Source organism: Syngnathus scovelli, chromosome 1, assembly GCF_024217435.2.
Source record: "Syngnathus scovelli strain Florida chromosome 1, RoL_Ssco_1.2, whole genome shotgun sequence".
In the NCBI taxonomy this organism is placed as follows: Eukaryota; Metazoa; Chordata; class Actinopteri; order Syngnathiformes; family Syngnathidae; genus Syngnathus; species Syngnathus scovelli.
In genome coordinates this window covers 21446701-21465937 of record NC_090847.1, presented here as the reverse complement: position 1 = coordinate 21465937, position 19237 = coordinate 21446701, and the positions used below count along the sequence as shown (strand labels likewise).

General features: G+C 41.2%; 1 long non-coding RNA gene across 2 annotated transcripts; it reads left to right on the top strand.

Moving 5' to 3' along the window:
- The first annotated feature begins 455 nt into the window (after positions 1 to 455).
- Positions 456 to 19104, top strand: LOC125985223 (uncharacterized). 2 transcript variants are annotated; one of them, XR_007487242.1, is made up of 2 exons: positions 456 to 815; positions 18159 to 19104. It is a non-coding gene; the product is annotated as an uncharacterized lncRNA (long non-coding RNA). The 2 variants fall into 2 exon arrangements; XR_007487241.1 differs by lacking the exon at positions 18159 to 19104 and adding an exon at positions 16911 to 17351.
- The last annotated feature ends 133 nt before the right edge of the window (positions 19105 to 19237 follow it).

Genomic DNA, 19237 nt, shown 5'->3' with positions numbered 1-19237 from the left:
CTAGTAGCATTCTGAGGTTGGGATTTGTTCAGAGAGGCTTTTTCATACCAAAATGGCCAACTCCCTTTTCAGTTTCGGACATGGGGCCTTCTTTGTACGTCCTCTTATGATAGACATGTCCATCAAATCTCAGGATAATCGGTGAAATTGTTGTGTTTTTTTTTCCTAACTTTGCAAGGGCTACAACTGAAAATAAAGTTGTTAAAAAATTGGCAAACCAAAATGGACAACTTCCAGTTCAACGTCAAACACGTATTCGTAACACTTTTGTCAAGATATGTGCACTAATGTTTGTGTTGGTTGCTGACATGGGTGTCCGGAGCAAAAAATAAATAAAAAATAAATACCAGTGGGTGCTGCAAACTAAGTTTTGGTGGAGGGGATTCTAGCAATCTCTATAAAAAGCAAATGTTTACCAATGTTTGCACGATCTGCGACACATGCCCACAGTCTCCTCATGGATAAAATTTGTAAGTTTTCTTGCTGCTTACAATTAACTCTTGGAAATATTTTTTCTTCATGGCTTTGAGGTCTTGATGCTGTGCTTTTACGTTCCACAATCTCCTATTGTCATGTCAACAAACAGAGGCAGATATCATTCAGACAAAATATCCACTAGTCCACCTCCAGACCTGTAGGGGGCAGAGAAAAAAAAGACACATCACAATTCACAAAACTTTGTCATATTGCCTACAGACCAGCATGTCAGTACTAACAAGAGAAAGCCTGTGAGTGAAAGAAGAAAAGCTTAAACAGAGAAAGCAAAGAAGAAATAAACCCAAAGAGACTCTTCAGTTCCTGGCCACGCACAACTGGTAGGAAATAGACTTGAATGCCAAAGTATAGAGTTTGGTTAATGCTTACTTTGTTTGAAATGTTTGGTTTGTGCTACAAGTTGTGTTTATCTGAATTTTGAGTGGCTCAATTAATTGGAAGTATTCACAAAGGCAAAGTGGATGTTTATGTTTGGTTTATGCTTCTGTTTAAACACTCAGTTAAGTTGCTTACTTACTTTTTTTACTTAGTTACTTATGCTTCATATTTTCCAGTTATATTATACAATTAGTGAACTTAGCTAAACTTAAAATAATGCAATGTTTTCTGTGTTTAAGGTAATCAACCTAATCACCCTCTGATTAACCTTGCAATAAATTGCAAAAAAAAAAAAAAAAAAGGGGGGGAAAAGAAGAAGATTTGAGTTCTTGCGGTCTAAGGCCCTTTTTCAAGTTGGGGCAATGAACGAGGGATAAAACAGGACAACTTGACACCCATTTTCTATCATGCATTGTTTTCCTGTTGCCCGCAGTTGCCTCCTTTTGTCAAATTAGGTGTCTCCTTATCTTAAATAGGTAAACAGAGGCCCATGTTGCTATCCCATGAGTCTGCATGCTGCTGTATTATACTCCACAGTCTCCCCTTTGATGGAATTGCTATTGCGGCATTATCAGTAGGGTAACACTAACCTGTCTCACGGCGGTCTAATCCCAGCTCACGTTCCTTATTGGTTTTTGTCTGTGCCCACAATGTCTTCATGGATAAAATCCATAGTTTACAGCCTTAGCTCTTGATGCTGCAATACAATCTGCGGTCTCAGTTTTTTTACAGTGCCCCATTTTCAAGCGGAGATCAAATTTGGAAATCACAGCAAACCAAAGTTCCCCTCTCTTCTTAGTGTTGAAATATGTCATGTTCTTTGCAGTTTTGTGCGGTGCTCCTGAAAAACGACCCATTCAAAACTGAGGCTAGTCGTAAAAAGCATTATGGCACCACTGCTCGAATATTTCGAGATCGTACCAATATGATTAGCGCTTTGCTAACCTTGGAACACTGCTAAGGACAGAGTCTTCTTTTTGTTGTAAACACACAAACGGCGTGGACATTTTTCCATGTTTTACGAAAGGTGCTGCAGGAATGCGCAGCGGCATGCTTTCCCGAACTCTGTTTACAGGAACCGTCACACTGAATGATGATGCCACGGGCCAGGCAAAAAAGGGAAGAAAAAAAATACTTTGGGTTTGAATTCCCAGCGTTGCTTCCTTCCATTTAGACCCCCCCCGGAGACCCCCCACCTCACCCTTCCTGCTTACCTAGACGGGTACGTGTGGTCAAATTTTAACAGCAGATGATTCACTGCCAACATGATAGATCAGAGCTTGTCTCCGATGGCGGAGTTAAAGCAGAAAAGACTTTTCGGAATGTTTTATGTCCCTCTCTCTGTCTTTTTCATCTTGTCGATGAGCTACTAAACCATATTTTCCCAGTGGCGGGCGGTAAGTTTCAGACTTGGGCCTTCAGCGGTTATTTACAGTAAGTGACCTAATCCACCTCTTATCACATCACAAAATAACATACAAAATGTTATCTTCTAATATACATCAACTCCAAACCTGTACACTACAATATAGATGTTTACGATCAATATTATAAAAAAAATAATACAATTAAAATACTAATATACATCACCTCCAAACCTGTACGCTGCAATCTAGACATTTAAAATACTTTGAAATGCCGATGCAGACTTTAGTTGGATTTTTTTTTTTTTTTTGCGTGTCCGCTGAAATTTCCCCCCAAATCAATTTCTGTGTTATATCAAGCCAGCCAGCAACAATGTCGGTTGACCCCATTAAGTGCCTAAACATTTATTTGTAATCACATCCGACATTGTAAATCAATCTTTTATATTAAAATTGGATTAGAAGTGAACTCTATCAGTTTGATGAAACATTGAGTAGGATGCATTTGCAATAAATAGACGGACTTTATTTGTTAGAAAATTGAATTATGCTTCATGGAAGAAAAGGCATTAGGTCAGGTATCTCTCACAAGCTCGAGAGGCGCTACAGGTGGAAATGCACAATATGCTAATTGAAAAAGAGGAAGAAGGGCTCTTGGGTTAAATCGCTGAATAAGACATACATATTTACACGTGAACTTCATTCAAATTTGCACCTAGTAGCTCAATATCTCAAACTTTTTGTGCTTCTTGTACAGTGCGAGTCAGCTTGACACAAAGTGAAGCAAAGCTCACCAAAATAACAGAAAGAAGGAAACTCCTCCGATGTTTTTTTTTTCCCCTCATAGGCATACCTCAGGATTACCCAAGTGTGTCAAAAAGTGCGTATTGACATTTAAACCAATAAGGGGAGACGCCATTTTTTTTTTCTTCTTTTCTTGTGTGTGTGCGCGTAAACCTCCTGCCAGGCTTTTCTCTGACTCCACCTTTGATCAGTGGGCCCAATCACTTCCAAATGAAACATGGACCCCCTCTCTCTCTCTTTCAAGCTTTAAATGTAGCCTCGCTTGCCAACTGGTTGATATTCTATTATTAGGGCACACACAATGGATACAGTATGAGCCGCGGACAGGGCGAGTGAGAAAAAGACGGTCGTCACCACACACTTAACAATTAGCTGTGCCAACAGAAATGTTTTTGCTTTTAACAAGATTTGTCTCTGCGAGTTTTAGCGGAGGTGAGCAAAAAAATAGCAGAAGTGATACGTTCCAAAGCAAACAAAGCTCAGTTTCGACTTTTCACAACTCGTCATTTACTGTCAAAACAGGAGCGTGGCCACTCATGGCTCATGGCTTCATGGTTGCTCCCTTTTAATGTTATTTTATTTTATTTTATTTTTACCGCCGTGGCATCGTCGCTGAGGAGACAGTGTGTGTGATTGTAAGGAGTGTTTTTACAGGATTACCAATGTGCTTACTGGATGTACTCAGTAGCACTGGTGGAAAACGCAGACCGATGCGGTGGACTTTGCAATAACAGCTATAATGCAAACCACAATGTCACTCGGTTCAAACGCACGCCTGTTGGGCTCACTTGAGACTCAATTGTCCATTGATGTGAATGTGTGTGTGAAAGCTGCTCTCTTGGTTCAGTCATTTGAAAAATGATAAGGTATCATCCTTTTCAAAAGGGATTTCTTATACATAAAGCTACACGGTGGACTCCAGGGTGGCATGTCTGCCTCACGGTTGGAAGGTTGTGGGATTGAATCTCGCCCTGAGGAGTTTGAAAAAGGTTTTTGTTACCATGACGACCGAAGGCAGATTTAAATGGCGATCGAGCTGTGTTTGCAGTAATTTATTCATTTAGTTAGTGTTTTCAATGAACCTGTTGTTGCTAGTCAAAACAGCAGGCCAACCAACAGTGCCTTTCGTATCCGGGTCTTTCAAGGGAAACTAGTTCTCGTAAATTCCACACTTCAGAAAAGATTGTTATGAACTGAATCTGTGAAAATCTACCCTGCACTCTCCACATTTTTTTTTTCCCTCCATTTTTCTCACATCGACATGCATTCACACAACGAGGCACTCTAAGGCGGCCAAAGTTGAGACAGTTTTTTTTTTTTTTGTTCTTCTCACTCTTCTTTCCGCCTTCTGTCTGGGACGAGCATGAACTTATAGCTGACATCGAGGAGCTCAAAACGGCCATGCTAGCGTACCATCCATCCGAAGGAAAGATGAAAATGGCAGGCATGCTAACCGCTTGCCCGCTGTGCTGCCCTTCAATTCCAATCACAGAATGTTATTCAAACATGATTTCACCATCCCCGATATTCGCACGAGTGGAAAAACAAACACAAGTTGAGAATGCGTCCTCCATTGAATCATGTGGCTGCTGTCCATTGGTGGGAAAGTGCTGATTAATTGTGTCATAGCCCTGTGAGAAAGTACGCCCAGCGCGAAGCACTAATTACGGGCCTGGGGCAGAAGGGGAGCATTGAGGGGGTTGGCCGAGAGAAAAGAGGAGGGTGGAAAAACTCGACAGTGAACAATGGCTCATGTCATATCTCAAGACAATGAGGAGACCAAAGAATGGCAGCAAAGGAGAAGTTAATGAGCTGTGTCACCTGGTATCTGACAGAGGACGCTCTTGCTCACATTGAGTGTCAATTCAAGATGACAAACACTTCCAATAACTGCTGCTGTTGTTCTTGCTGCAATTGATGCTGGTGGCGTGTTTAAGGCAGGGGTGTCAGACATTGCAATTTGGGTTGCACGCCGTTCAGAATGGAGAAGGTACATAAATGCATGATCAGGAGGGATGTCCCAATTACATTTGCCGAGAAGTCCTGATCAGACGCCTTGGCGGTGCATTTGGAAGAAAAGGTTAGACCGTAAATAATTGCCCTTTACACGTATACTTTACACGTTTTTTATAAAGGACCCTTTTGAGTTTAAAACTGATTTTTACATTATACTCATAAAAATGTAAACGTTCTCTATTCGAAGCTTTGGTTTCTTTCTCTGGATTTCACCTAAAAATGTCATGTTGATTAGCGGGCCCATTAGCATACGCTCTGCCACACGGGCCGCTTGACAACGTTGTGTGCCCTCTCCGTGTTTACGCTCGCGTCGACCTCTCGCCCGAGGTCTCTTCCTAGGTCCCCGCGCCGCTAATGCGACACATGTTTTCATGAGGCAAGACAAGCAACCCCGCCATGGTGGCTGCTCTCCACAACTAATGATGTCAAATGATTCCCGCTTCACCAAATCCCCCTTTTTAAAAGCAGGGGTCAGTACGGGGGGCTCGCGAAGAGGTTGGTGAGACGAAAAGGAGGGCAGCTGTGCCATAATGTCCCTCGGATGATTTTGTGATGCCATTTGATGCTCATTGTGGGGATATTGTTTTTAATAGCCGCTCTCCCCGGATTCCCTACTGCCTATCGCAGGATATTTAGGGCAACCTATTTTCTGTGACTCACCTACCGGTTTATATTCACAACTCTATAGTAAAGTCCGATTAGCGTAAGATTAGAGCAAAACACCATAGATGGGCTAACGAACAGAATCAATGTCACCGGGTCATACATCTTCCAGTAACAGAGATTTGAGTGGCGATACATGAAGACAGATAATTTAATAGAGAAAAATATTCTTTCTCCTCTGTGAAGAATGACAAACATTATGGAAGCTAACTGAGAAGTTGGGACCGCCAAAACGGTAGCAGAAACTGTTTGATTCTTTGCATTCCATGTAATCATGTCAATACCATGTTTTCCTCTTCAATCACACTACAAACATTTTCTTACTTTTTAAAGAATGGATTCATGGAATTTCCCTTTGTTGGTGACAAACTTGACAACGTAACCAATTAGACCACTGCACTTCAAATGTGTGTTTTAATAAGTGTTTTTGTGGAAATGGTCAGGCTTGTGAATAAACGGGGGTGAAAAGTATCACGACGAGTCCGAGACGATGACTCAAAGTAATGGAGCATAATGATGTCTCGACGCGGTGGTAGCTCTGGGGGGCGGGCAAAAAAGGCCCACGAAGCTCTCGGGTCAGGGGTTGGACAATGTGAACATTCAGCTACTTAGCTTCTCTTTGCAACTTTGTGACAAAATGTGTTTGCCCAACACCAATTAAGATGCCTGTGTGCGCACTCCGGTCAATGGGTTTGACGGGGAGGCCGCTCCAGCGACGTGACATGTCCCTGAGCACGAACAAGCCGGCCTGTGTCCTCGCTGCCGTAATTGGTGTCCCTTGCAATGCGCCGCTTCCCAGGGTCCCGGCCTTTGTGTGGCAATGGCACTGCTAAATGAGGGGAGTCGGGGCTTTAATGGAACTCCTGTGAGCATTAAACAAACACACGCCCCCCCATGGCCCAGCCTGGTGCGTAGAACAGCTGGGAGTCGTGTGATGGAACTTGGGAGAACATCCCTGCCGTCCCTTCGCCCGTTGTAGCTTTGAGTGATGTCCTCTCAGGAGATCGGCTCTGCCAGGATGGAGCTGCTGGTGGCCTGCAAGGACGGAATGCTTGCTCATGTAGAGGCAGTAAGGGCAGCATGGTGGTTAGTAGGTCTGCTTCACGGGATAAGAAACAAGATTTTCTTTCTCTCTTTGATGTACTATGATCACTTTGCAAAATGTCTGTGGTTGGGGGGTGGGAGGGCAGTCATATAAGTCAGACTGCCTGTTTGTGTGACCTCCACTTAGAAGAAACTATAGGACTAACTAAAGAAGGACTAAGTGGACAACTTAAAGGCATGCATCCAACACAAACATTGAAAAGTTATATTTGAACAAGTCTTATCATGGTTTTCTGATTCATATTGCTTTCATGGAATGAGAATGAAGCAGATTATTTGATCTAGTTTTGTCCTACCTTTGTTGACGATTAAAATTAAATCACGTTGAACATTAAATATGTTCTCTTTGTTGTGTATTCAGTTGAATAGAGTTTGGAAATGGCTCTGTTTTGTTTTTGTTCACACAATATCCCCAAATTGAGATTTGGATGTTGTATAATGTAACCCAACTATGATTTCCATTTGACACCGGAGCAACTGCGATTGAACGCAGCGGCTCCAAGGCAGGCAAATCTCTGCCCGATTTGTCAATGGGGGGCTCTTGAGCAGTGTGTTGATATTGTGCGGCTAATGTGTTTGCGCTGGCTGCGATAGAGGGGATTAGCTCCCTTTGTGGTGGTCTCGCCGGCACCGCAGACTACTGGACTTTGAAAGCATACTTGCCAACTTACTCAGTGGACAAATCAAAGCCGCCTGAAAAATGGTTTCCCCTTCGGGCACACGGTTGACGGCTTGACCCCTTGTTTGGGAAAAGGTACGACACGCAAACGCGCGCACACTCACACACACTTGCTGTGTTTGCAGAACGATTGTGGGTCAAGGTGACAAATGGCAAACACCAAATAAATCTTGTGTGCGCTGACCTCCTGCCAAGAATCCAGCCAACAATTAACCCACCTCCTCGTCTACTTACTAACATCCCCCCCCCCCCCCCCCCACACACACACACACACTTGTTTTAAAGCAGGGAGAACATCTAGCTAAAAAACAAAGTTGGAGAGTGTTAATTCACAAAAAGACCATCTTCCATCAAAGTACTTTGGATCTCAAGACCATGCATGTCCACAAATAAATATAAATTTGAAGGGGAAAAAGTCATTTGCTAACCAAAACGGCAGCATGTAAACAACTTCTCAAATGCATATTTTACTTTCTTATTTTTCTATCATAAACTGAATTTGAACTTTATATCATTATTCAAAATTACATTTTGGTAATATTCTGACATTTCCCCCACAGCGTTAAAAGTATTAAAACTTTATCTTATCACTTTATGTAATCACCTTTTATTTTCAGGCCTTTTTTTTCTCGTAAAATTCAAACGACATTTGCATGATTCACTATCAATAATTTTATTTACTTTATTTTGGTAATATTCTTACTTACTACTTAAAATTACTACATAAAATTCAAATGACATTTGCATGATTAAATATCAATGACTTACTTTATTTTGGTAATATTCTTACTTACTACTTACAAAATTAAAATGATCCTTAATTCTACTATTATGATTTGTTCTCATACACTTGAAAATGACCAAAACAATTATGATTCATTCATCTTAATAATATTCTGACATTTTTTCTTGTATCATTGAAGCTAACATTATTTTTGTCATATAAAAATGAATTATTTATAAAACACACTAACATTGTCACTTTTGGGTGAAAATTAAGGCTAATAAATTATCATCTAGTCAATTATTACTAATATGTTCTTTTTCGTCACAGTGTTGCAGCTTGGTCTGAATGTAATTCCCACGATAAACGGGGATCACTGTATTAGATGATGCACTCAACGCTATAACATAGAAGTGCTTGGTAAATACATCACATAGCATTTTCATCCAAGTGTATAAAACCATGATAATGTCTGTAGGTGATGTGCTAAATTCCAGAAGATAAGGCCCCAGCAAAAAAGGAATGCAAATGTGTTAGAATTCCCATTCCCCAATTGACCCTGCTCCCTTTTCTACCTCTCTAGACAATCGCATTGCATGCAATTAAATAACCTGAGTAAATAATGACATATAATTTGCTCTTGAAGGGCAGATTGAAGCGTCACTTAATCCAGTTAGGAGCGACTGACTACCTGACACCCAGCCTGAGCCGCGGATTAGCTACGACGCCTTCGCTGAGACCGTTTTAAACGAGATTAATGTCAACGCATTGACCTGCGTGAACGTCTCCATTAGCGATGGTATTTGAACACAGCACAGCCTCGGGCTGATCAGCTGCCGCCGCACTGGCGTGTGGATACACATATATACGAAGTTATATCGCATCCGACAACAAGGATGTTGTTCTTCTGCATGCTGTTAATCGGCCTTCCTCGTGTTCTGGGTAGCGGACTGCTGCGTTTTTGTGTTTTTGCTGCGGATCCATGAAAATCCAACTACAAGACTGGATTTTTGACACCTCTGTATCGTTGTTGTGTAAACATGGTGCAATCCCCGTAAAAAACATACAATAAATATTTTCACTTTTATTCCTCAAAGTGAAGCAGCCATTTTGTAGTTCATATTCAAACTTCTATTATTGGAATTGTTTACAGTACGTCAAAGAATCATAATGCTTTTCAATACTCACCACAAGATGGGAGAGGCAACATATATATATATATATATATATATATATATATATATATATATATATATATATATATATATATAATTTTATTATTTTTTTTTTTAAATCAATGGGTTTCTAGTCACAGTTTGTATTTTTCCATGACTGTTGTATTTTGTTATTGTGGGAACGAGCTGGAGAGCATTCGCATTTGCGAAGCTGTGTGGTCTGAGCAAATGTCGGGAAAGAAAACGCCTGAAAGTATGACAGCTATGATAAACTTTTCCCTAAATAAAACACAGCAGACAAACGTGTTGCTACAGGTGACAAATGAAATAAACTTTTAGCAAATTGGAGGAGGCGAAGTCATGGTTTCAATCACAGACCGCACAAAAAACATCTAAAAAAAAAACTAAACAGCAACTGAAGACCTTTCAGTTTAGCCACGACTACATGTTGAATAAACCATGGTATGGTAAATAATAATGTAAAAAATACTACAAGAATAGAGTTCTACTTTTCTGAACATTTTTATGAAAAACAGCCACACAAAAAGTTTTAATTTTATGACAAAAAACAAAATATAACATGACCCGTAATACAAATACAATCTGACAAAAAATACAATACAGAATAATTGTAATATTAGGATTAAAATACTTGAACTTTACATGAAAAAAAATCTTCACACACCTGCCACTGGCCGTTTCTATTAAACACTTTTTTTTGGGGGGGGGACAGATGCGCCCAAACCAAGGAAGCCCACCTGAAAGAGAAAAACAAAAGAATATTGTAATATGGCTCCAACAATAATAAAATTCTGAGTGGCAAGTTTTTGTGTTTCTACCTCCCGCTGTGAGAGGGCACTTTGCGACTTTTTCCCAAGGTGATCTTTTTGTGAAATCAGATAAAAAGTGCTAAGCGTCATAAATTTCATCTCTGCCTTTTCTCCTTGTAGAGAAGGGAGGGGAAAGCGTCCCAGAAATGTATTTTTTTCCAAAGATTTGTGAGCCTTCACTTGGACCATGGTCCAACCCCCCCCTCCCCCTTCTCTCGCCTTTTCCCACAGACCTTGTGAAGCTAAAACACGTCCAGTTTACATCTCAACTGTGCTGAGTTGCACCAAAGCGTGAAATGTTTCCACTCGCTGGCGGAGCGTCTGCTTAATTTTAACTCATTTTTATAGATGTCAGAATATTTGGCCTGGATTAAAAGAGCTAATCAGACACTGGTGTCTCCATCAGACTTTCCCAAAACCTTTTAAATGCTGCACATCTTTATGCATTGGAACAAAGTCACCACACCTTTTGTTAACCAACACTCCCAGCGTGGCCCACTACCCTTATCCCAATACTAACCCCTTACTCAACAAACTAGTAATTAACCCTACTGTCAACCCAATCATCTAAGCCAATTCCAAACGTAATCCTAACTCTAACCCTACACCCAACTATCCTGAATAACTAGCAACTATTCCTTAAAATATAATGGCTAACCCTTTAATCCTAATCTTTATCTAAACCCCTCACGCGTACAACTAGAAACTAACACAGCCCTAATCCCTGACCCTAAACCTGCCCTAACAACTATCATTGTGAAGAACAAGCCACCCTGGACCTTCACCCCCCCAGTCTTAAATGGCAGCTAACCCCAATCCGAAAATGCTAAATCAAAACTCAAAATGACTAACAAAACCAATTTCCAGTCAAAAGCCAGGACCCAAAGAATGCCTGACATCTAAGAACTTCCAAAGAGCGAAACCGTCTTGGGTCCAGTACATTTGAACGAGTGCCAGTTCCAGTATTTCAAAGCAGCCACTCACCTGCGTTTACTCAATGCTCGAGGAATTCTTAGGTTGCCTCATACGTGCATGCACACACACACACACACACACACACACACGCACACACACACACACACACACACACACACACACACACACACACGCACGCTCACCGTCTGTCATCCAAACGACTCGTGTTGTTGTGTGTCCAATAGAGCATGTAAACATCACTTAGCTTTTAATTACTAGCCTGGTGATGTTTGTTCAACTTTGGCGGACAAATTAATGGCCAATTAACAGCAGTTAATAGTTAGGTCCTGTCTACCCTATAAACACAAACGGTTGGACGGTTTAACAACACTTGAAACTTCCCAAGTGCTTATAAATTCCGTTTCCAGTTTTTTTTCTAATTTTGTTGCACTTTGTCATCACTGGTAAAGGTCTGCAGGTAGACCATGATAGATTATTTGGAGTATGCAAATTTAGACTTGCCCATATGATGATGATGAATAATAATAATGCAGCATGCTGCTTGTTCATCAAATAATAAATAAAATTAGGTCGGGCTCCAGTCTTTTTCTTCTTTGTTTAATCAAAGTGAATTCCAAAATGTAAAAGTTAGAAATCAAAAGTTGCATTACTTTACCCGTCTTGTCTCAACTTTTTGAAGCAGCAGAGCCATGCTGCCAAAAAGCACAACTACGACATTAATGTACGTTGACAATTTGTGTCAATATGCACTTTTGAAGTTTTTTGCTAGTGTCTTTTGGACTGCTGACTCTCCGTCCTTTCTCTTCTGTGTGGGGCAGCATGGCCTCCGCCCCAATTCACCATGAAAGGCTTGTTGTTACATTTTATTGTTGAAGAATCCGAAACTCGGGAGCAAATACTTTACCAAAAAACATTGTCATTTTGCTGTTTTTGGAGTCATTTGTCCGTCTGACCGCCACCTCTCCCAGTCCTTTATCTGCGTATATTGTGCAGTTGCCAAAAACAACAAAATAAAACTAAAAACATACATGTTTACGTGTCGTGCAATTTCTGCCAAGCAACAAGTGGTTCTGTTGCGTCTGTTAGCGAGCTTACGTTTTATGGCTTTAGTTTTGGAATTAAACTATGTTTGATTTCCACAAACAGAGGTGAAGTAAAGTGAACTTAACACTCCAGGCGTGTCAGAATTTCTTTTGTCATTCAGGTAGAGTTCAGGTATGGGATGCATTAGAGGCCTGGGCAAGCACACTGATCAAAGCGTGAGCGGTGAAGACATCAAATAGAACTCCATTCAAACAAACTGTAAAAAATACAATAAAAAAAATAAAATCATGGCAGAAATATGTCAATATTTTCTTAAGCCGAGGTCAAATATTTCATCTATTTCAACTCATTTTTTGACGTGACAGGTCAAAGTATAGCATGTGTCTGCTTTGCACTGCACACATAAATGAAAACATGTGCAGCTTCGTGCCGCTTGCAATTTTTCGAGATGAAGCCATGACGAGATGTATATTTTCATAACTATTTTGTCAGCGCTGGATGGTGACTTCTATCCAGCTATACATTTTAGATAGCCTCGCCCTCACCTCGTAGGTGAGCTGGATTCTATCCCAGATGACGATGTGGGGCCGACTCAGATCTGGTCGGCAGTCAGCCTGCACATATTGACAAAGAAAAAGCATCCTGCCTCAGATTCAAACCTTTGGACGATTTAGACTTCAAAGAAACAAACATTCATGTTTTTGAATTGTGCCAGAAGGGCTTAGTACAAAAGTGTTCAAGTAAAAGGCAAGTAGGGATGGATGCATCAAACTGCACCGCAGACTCCAGTCCTGTAGATGGCAGTAATGCCGGTTGAATACAACTCACCACAGTGCTAAAAACATTTTTTTGTGTGTGTTTCAAAAGAATTACAAGTGACAAGTCAAAAAAGAGTCTTCCTCTCCCTGTCTGCACTCTGTGGGGGCAGCATGACCTCTGCCCCAAGTTACAAGCCACACACTGATCAACTACTGAATTTATGTTTTTTTTCTTCTAAATATGATCTCAGTCTGCTGTTTTCGAGTTTCGAAACACTTTCTGACCCTGGTTACATTCCTGAGCATGTGACTTGGTTGCACCACAAGGTGTATCTCAAGGTGTCACTCCCCGTCCTTTCTCCCTGTACACCAGGCGGGTACCAAAAACATGAATTGGCTTTTGTGCTTGTGTTTTCTTCTGACTTCAAATGTCAGACAGGGTTATTTTCGGGTATAGCCAGCGTAGTGAAAGAAAAGAAAACTCATCAAGTCCCAACATGCCCCAGAGTGAAAACCGAGCCGTCAACACAAATCCTCAAATAATCTTTCAAGGTATTTCTCATCTCGTCCTCCCCTGTTGCGGCAGACGGGTGATATAATGTCTGATTTAAAACCTAGCAGCCAATTAGAGCTGTACATGCGTCCCGCCGCCCGTACTGCAATCCGGCTCGACGAGTGGGAGCTGTTTGGCCTCGAGTGGCCAGCCATGAATTACTGCTCGTTTGCACTTCTTCACTGGAGGCCCCCAATCTTTGAGGATGAATCTACTTCCTATGTTGCCAAATTGTACAGCTTGACTGATCACCTTGAAGTCAGCCTTGTGATTGCGTAAAATATATGGTGCCATGGACTTGATGATAAACACCAGCCACTAACCTACACAGACAGTCCATTCGAGTAGGTAAATTACAATCTTCATAATTTAGTGGCTCGGTTTGAACAAATTCTCAAGTAGCATAATGAGGACTGGTGTTCGTCCGCAATGATTGTTTCAAACCCAAATAGTCATACTTGCCTGGCGATGGTCCTTGACATTTTTTTGCACATCGAATCCAAAGTAAAAGTTTATCAAAGTAGCAGGCCTGAAATTCCCTTGATTTGACTAATTCAAACCAAAGTGGTCAACTTCATAATTTTGGGTCTTTCCAGGAGTTCTGCAACTTTTCAGTGAGATTTTGGAGGTCATTTGTCAGACCCATAAAATGTATATATGTTTGCACGGATTACTTTCACAAAACACAAAACGTATGTTTGATGCTTTTGATTTGGCTTAATTCCCTCGCTGGAAATGGTCACATTACGCACAGTTAAATTGGCTGCACACTTAAATTGCACACCAAAATGGCTGCATCCAACCAAAACGGGTGATCTTTCAATTCATGGCCTTGGGACCTTTTTCGTTCTCGGTTCGAGTTGTAAGAACTTTCCGTGAGTTCTGACACTCGTCATGCTGGTATTGTTCTGCGAGGCTGGTCTCGGGGTGTCGCTGGTTGAACTTTGGGATGTAAATTTCCAACAATACATGTGCACATTTGCAAAAACGGACGCATTTTTATCATTTCATCACCTGGTGCTCTGGCGTTTGTTATGATTGGTGGACATGACACTATGATCCCACCTCACTTAACCCAGTCAGCAAGAGTCACTAATCAAGTCTTTTGAATCAAACATCCTGTCCCACTGGGAAAAGAAAACGTTGCCCTTTGTCTTTGTTTTTCTTCTCCACACTATCTGCTAATGAGGACTCGGGGGTCGACGTAATTGTTGCAGGAAAGCCGCGCTGATCAGACGTGCAATTTGAAGGGGGGAAAAATGAGGTTGTCTCGGATGACCTCATCCCTTTGGTCCAACGGGCGGGCAGGCGGGGAAGCGCCTCAGGCTGGGCTTTTCTGATTTGTCTTCTTGGGTCAGCAGCATCGCATGTGTGCGATGTGTTTTTTGGATGTCAAGTGAGGTCACGGTGGCGAGCCGACGCCAGCCATTGATGATGACTGTGACATGATTGGACCTCCTATGGATGATTCCATTTCCAGTCAAGGAGATTTATTCCAGTCGGAGCGGCTCATTTTATCAAAAGTTCTCACAGAAGAATGCTGATTAAAGGCCTGTGATTAAGTGGGATTGTGGAATTAACTCATTGGAATTTGGAATTGAACATTTGCAAACTCCCGTTCCCGAGTAACGAGGCAGGGAACTCCTGGATGTCATCTAGCGCCCTGGACACAGGCCACAGATGTCTTTTTGGGGTCAACAGTTTTTTAAGGCAACCCGCGATGATTAAACATCAATTAGGTCAAGAGCCACTTGATGTGCGAATCAAACCAGACGACGGTTGTTGATTTGTATAGCGCGTACGTCTGCATCGGTTATCGACCCACGTAGACATTTTATCTTCTCCAAAGAAAAAAAAAAAGAAATATTATTGCAGTTTATTAATCTCAGTTGGAACAATCTCTACGTAAACAGCATATGTCTGTACTATACTGCCCCCTTTTGGACAAGGTGTACAGACCAGAAGGGGCTCTAATGTCAGACAATCAATTATGGAGCATGCTTAATACTCGACATTCTATTTTATCCTGGTACTACAAAGTGTTATTTGTACTACTTTTTCAGTTTTATTTCAATGAAAAAAAACTCATCTTATATTCAGGCCAATACGGTATATCGTTATTCATTCTCAGGAAAAACCCGCTGCAAAACATGTTTTTTTTAATATAGGGAGGTTGGAACGGATTTAGATTATTTGCATTTATTTCAGTGGAGAATAATGATTTGCGATAAGAATGCTTTGAGCTTTCGGAATTTGGAGTCCGAGCGTATGATAAATGAATGAACAATTTCAACTTGTATCTCAAGGCGCCACTGAATACCCCGTACAGGAAATGACTCCAAATACCGCATGAGAAATTTTCGCGAGGGTGCCACCGGCTGGAGCTGATGGGGCACTGCCCCCATGTAAAAAAGTTATCCTAGTTTACCACATTGAGTAGATGGGGGCTGGATCCCTCTGGATAGCTTGCAGTTCGTCACAACCCACGACGTAAATCCAACAACAAGCAAGGGATCACACCCTCTGCCGCGGAGAGCAAACAGATTTTGCGCTCACAAAGCGCTCTCTTTGCCACTTGAGACAAAAACAAACAGTAGCACTCCATAGACACCGCATAAATAGGGACTTCGACCATTATCAAAGAATGTCTTCCCTTCATCTCGGGCCACTTAAGTGTTGGACTCGCTATAATTACATGCATGGACTGGATTTATAGCCTTTGATTTTATAGGAGTTGTGGGAACAAACTTTGTTACACAAGACACTTTGGGTTGGTTTTAGGAGCCTTCATAGGAGCTAGGAAATGGGACATCTTAAAAATTGAGTTCAATGAAATGATTTTGATTGGTAAAACTAAATCTCGCAAAAGAGAAATGTACTTCTGATTCAGCCAAACTAAGCTGGTAGTACAAGAACATGGTGTGATTTCCCAAAACTTTTTTTCCCCCCTCATCTTTATTCTTTTTCGAACATTTAGCCACAAAATTGAATTTGAGTCCAAATAGACAGCACTCCAGGTGCTGGATGAACGCCAGGGTCTCTGCATACAAGAAAATAGCTCAGCGTGAACGATGCTCATCAATGACTTTGCGACACACTACAACACCGGTGTCATTCAACCGCAGGCGGCAGTGCAGGCACAAATTGTAGAGCATCCAATCCAGCAGGAAGCCTTGAGCGGCATCATTGTTCTTCAGCAGAGCAGAACTCTTGTTGATGGTGTGCGTCTCAGTAACCATACAGATAAATGCACTTCAAAGCTTTACGTTGTGCGTGCGTGCGAGCGTGCGTGCATGTCTGTGTGTGCGTGACTGAGATAATAGCGAGCCTTTGATGCACACCAGTGATTCGTTTTGCCATTCTTTCCTCTCTGGGCCTCCTATGAAGAACAAGAAGTAGAAGAAGAAGAAGAAGAGACAACCCTTATTGCCTGCGCCCACTGTGTCAATAACGGAATTGTTTTGGAGACTTCCTGCGCATCTCTGGGCCTTCATGCGGGCGTTCTTTCATGTGACAGCCTATCTGTGCCTTGCATCTGCTTCTGTAGCATGCAAACGCTCACACGATGGGACCAGCTCAGCATCCCTGCGCCCCACTCGTGAGCAAGCTTCAATGCATTACTTTTATAGACACACAAGACATGAGATAAGAATTTGACAGTATATTCAGTTGTATTCATGACTTTGTCACCTAGAGTCCCTTAAAGAGCAGAAAACCTGCATATAATTGATGTCCAATATGAATATAACCTTCCCAAATTAGAGAAAATATAGTGCGAAAGCACCAACAAGTGTTTTGCAACAAAAAAAAAATCAGGCCTGAGCTCCCCTCCCCAAATATATATGAATTACTGAATGATAAACCTACAAATAAGTGACTCACTGAGTGCAAAAGTGTTTGGATGCAGGTGACCATTGAGCTATTTGTGGGGGGGCTGGGGTCAGGCCAGCCCACAAATAGTGCAAATAAAAGAATAATTGACTCCCATTATGAATGCATGTTGTAAAAAAATAATAATAAGTTTGTTTTGTCTTCTTAAAAAAAGTCTTAGGGAACATTCCCCACAAAAATAATAACACTAAATTAAAAATAATGAAAATTGGCAAATTGTTATACCCTGCAAATATTTGTGGCCAATAGGGGAAATTTTGAACAAGTTGAAAATTTACTCACGACAACAACTCAAAAAATCAATAACTGTTGGCAAAGAACTTGCCACAGTTTTGACATTTGTGACCTTGAACGAACCCTGAAGAGAATGTGCATTTTGGTACCTTCACCAAAAGTGTTTGGCCGTCAGTGTGATAGGTGGTTGTTTGAAAAACACAATGTGCAATTTGCTTTGTTTCATGTTTAGTAGGACTTAACATTAACAACATTAATGCCTCAGTATTGCTGGAGCTTTTTTGGCGGGAAAAGAGAAAAGTAAAGTTTTAGTAAGTAAACCGTTTAGTAGTAAGTTTGAGTGGATAAGCTGTTCAAAAACCAGGCTCAGGTTTATTAAGAGTAGTGAGCTCACCATGTTGTTTTGTGTTTAAAGAAAAAATAAAAGCATGTGGACACTTAAAAGTACTTCTTTGCACTTTTTAAACATGCCCATTTCACACCTTTTATTTTTTTTCTTCTCTCGACCAGCTTGTTGTCTTCTTCTTCTGTGTTGCTGCCAAAAAGCTGTCAGCTGGTGGTGGAAGAGCGTGAAAGAATGTGGAACAAAGTCCACAAAATGTTGGCAACGTGCCCCTGAAATAAGAATACACGCACGCACACAGACACACGCACACACACACACACACACACACACACACACACACACACACATAAAAACGCAGGGAATTTTTGTTTCTCTGCTTCATCATCATGTCATCATGCTCATCAGCCACTCGCCCAGCCCGCATCCTTCACCAGGGAAGTGGCGCGACGCTTCCTTTCTACTGACTTTTGTGGTGCCCTCACCCGCGTTTTCTTAAATGGCCGTGAAGATGAAGATGGCCGCGCGATAAGAGAGCGTGCACCCGAGGAAGATTGAGCCGGCGACAAGGCGGGCGAGCGTGCCTCGGCCCTTTGCCTTGCGGGTACTGACATTTTAAAGAGGTTAGCGTGGAGAACAGTTGTTGTGGCGATCAAAGTGGACTTAATTTTTTCTTTTTACACGATCCATTACATTTGTAATCAATCATTTTACTACTACGACTTCAACTTCTCCCTCTCTAAGTGCTAAGTATCAAAACTACTGGAGTGACAAACCCGAGTGGTGAAAGCAAAACACTTAAATTAAGAGGAATAAAAAACTCACAAGGGTTTAAAACTGATGCAATTAAAACGGTTCTTAAAGATAAAATGTGAATGTGTTTTGTCAAAGTTCAATATATTGAGAGAAATCATAATAAAATATATAGCTGTGTTTTGAGGTCATTGCAAAAGCTGACCTGAGGAAGTTAGCATTCTTTGAAAAAAGGTTTATAATTACAATAGAAATCATTATATGGCATGTCCAAATTCTTTGATAAACTGTCACGTTTAAGTTTTTCATAAAGTTTCAATAAGTTATATTACTCCCAATGCCGTCAACAAGAAAGTATTCTCTCACTGCTATTTGACTGTCATGTCTTTGAAAGCCCAAAAGGCCACAAAAACTGTTTGTAAAACGTCACGTCAGGATTTCTGTCTTATACTTCTTCCATTAGAGAGTGGCCAAGCGGCATGTTTATGTTTAT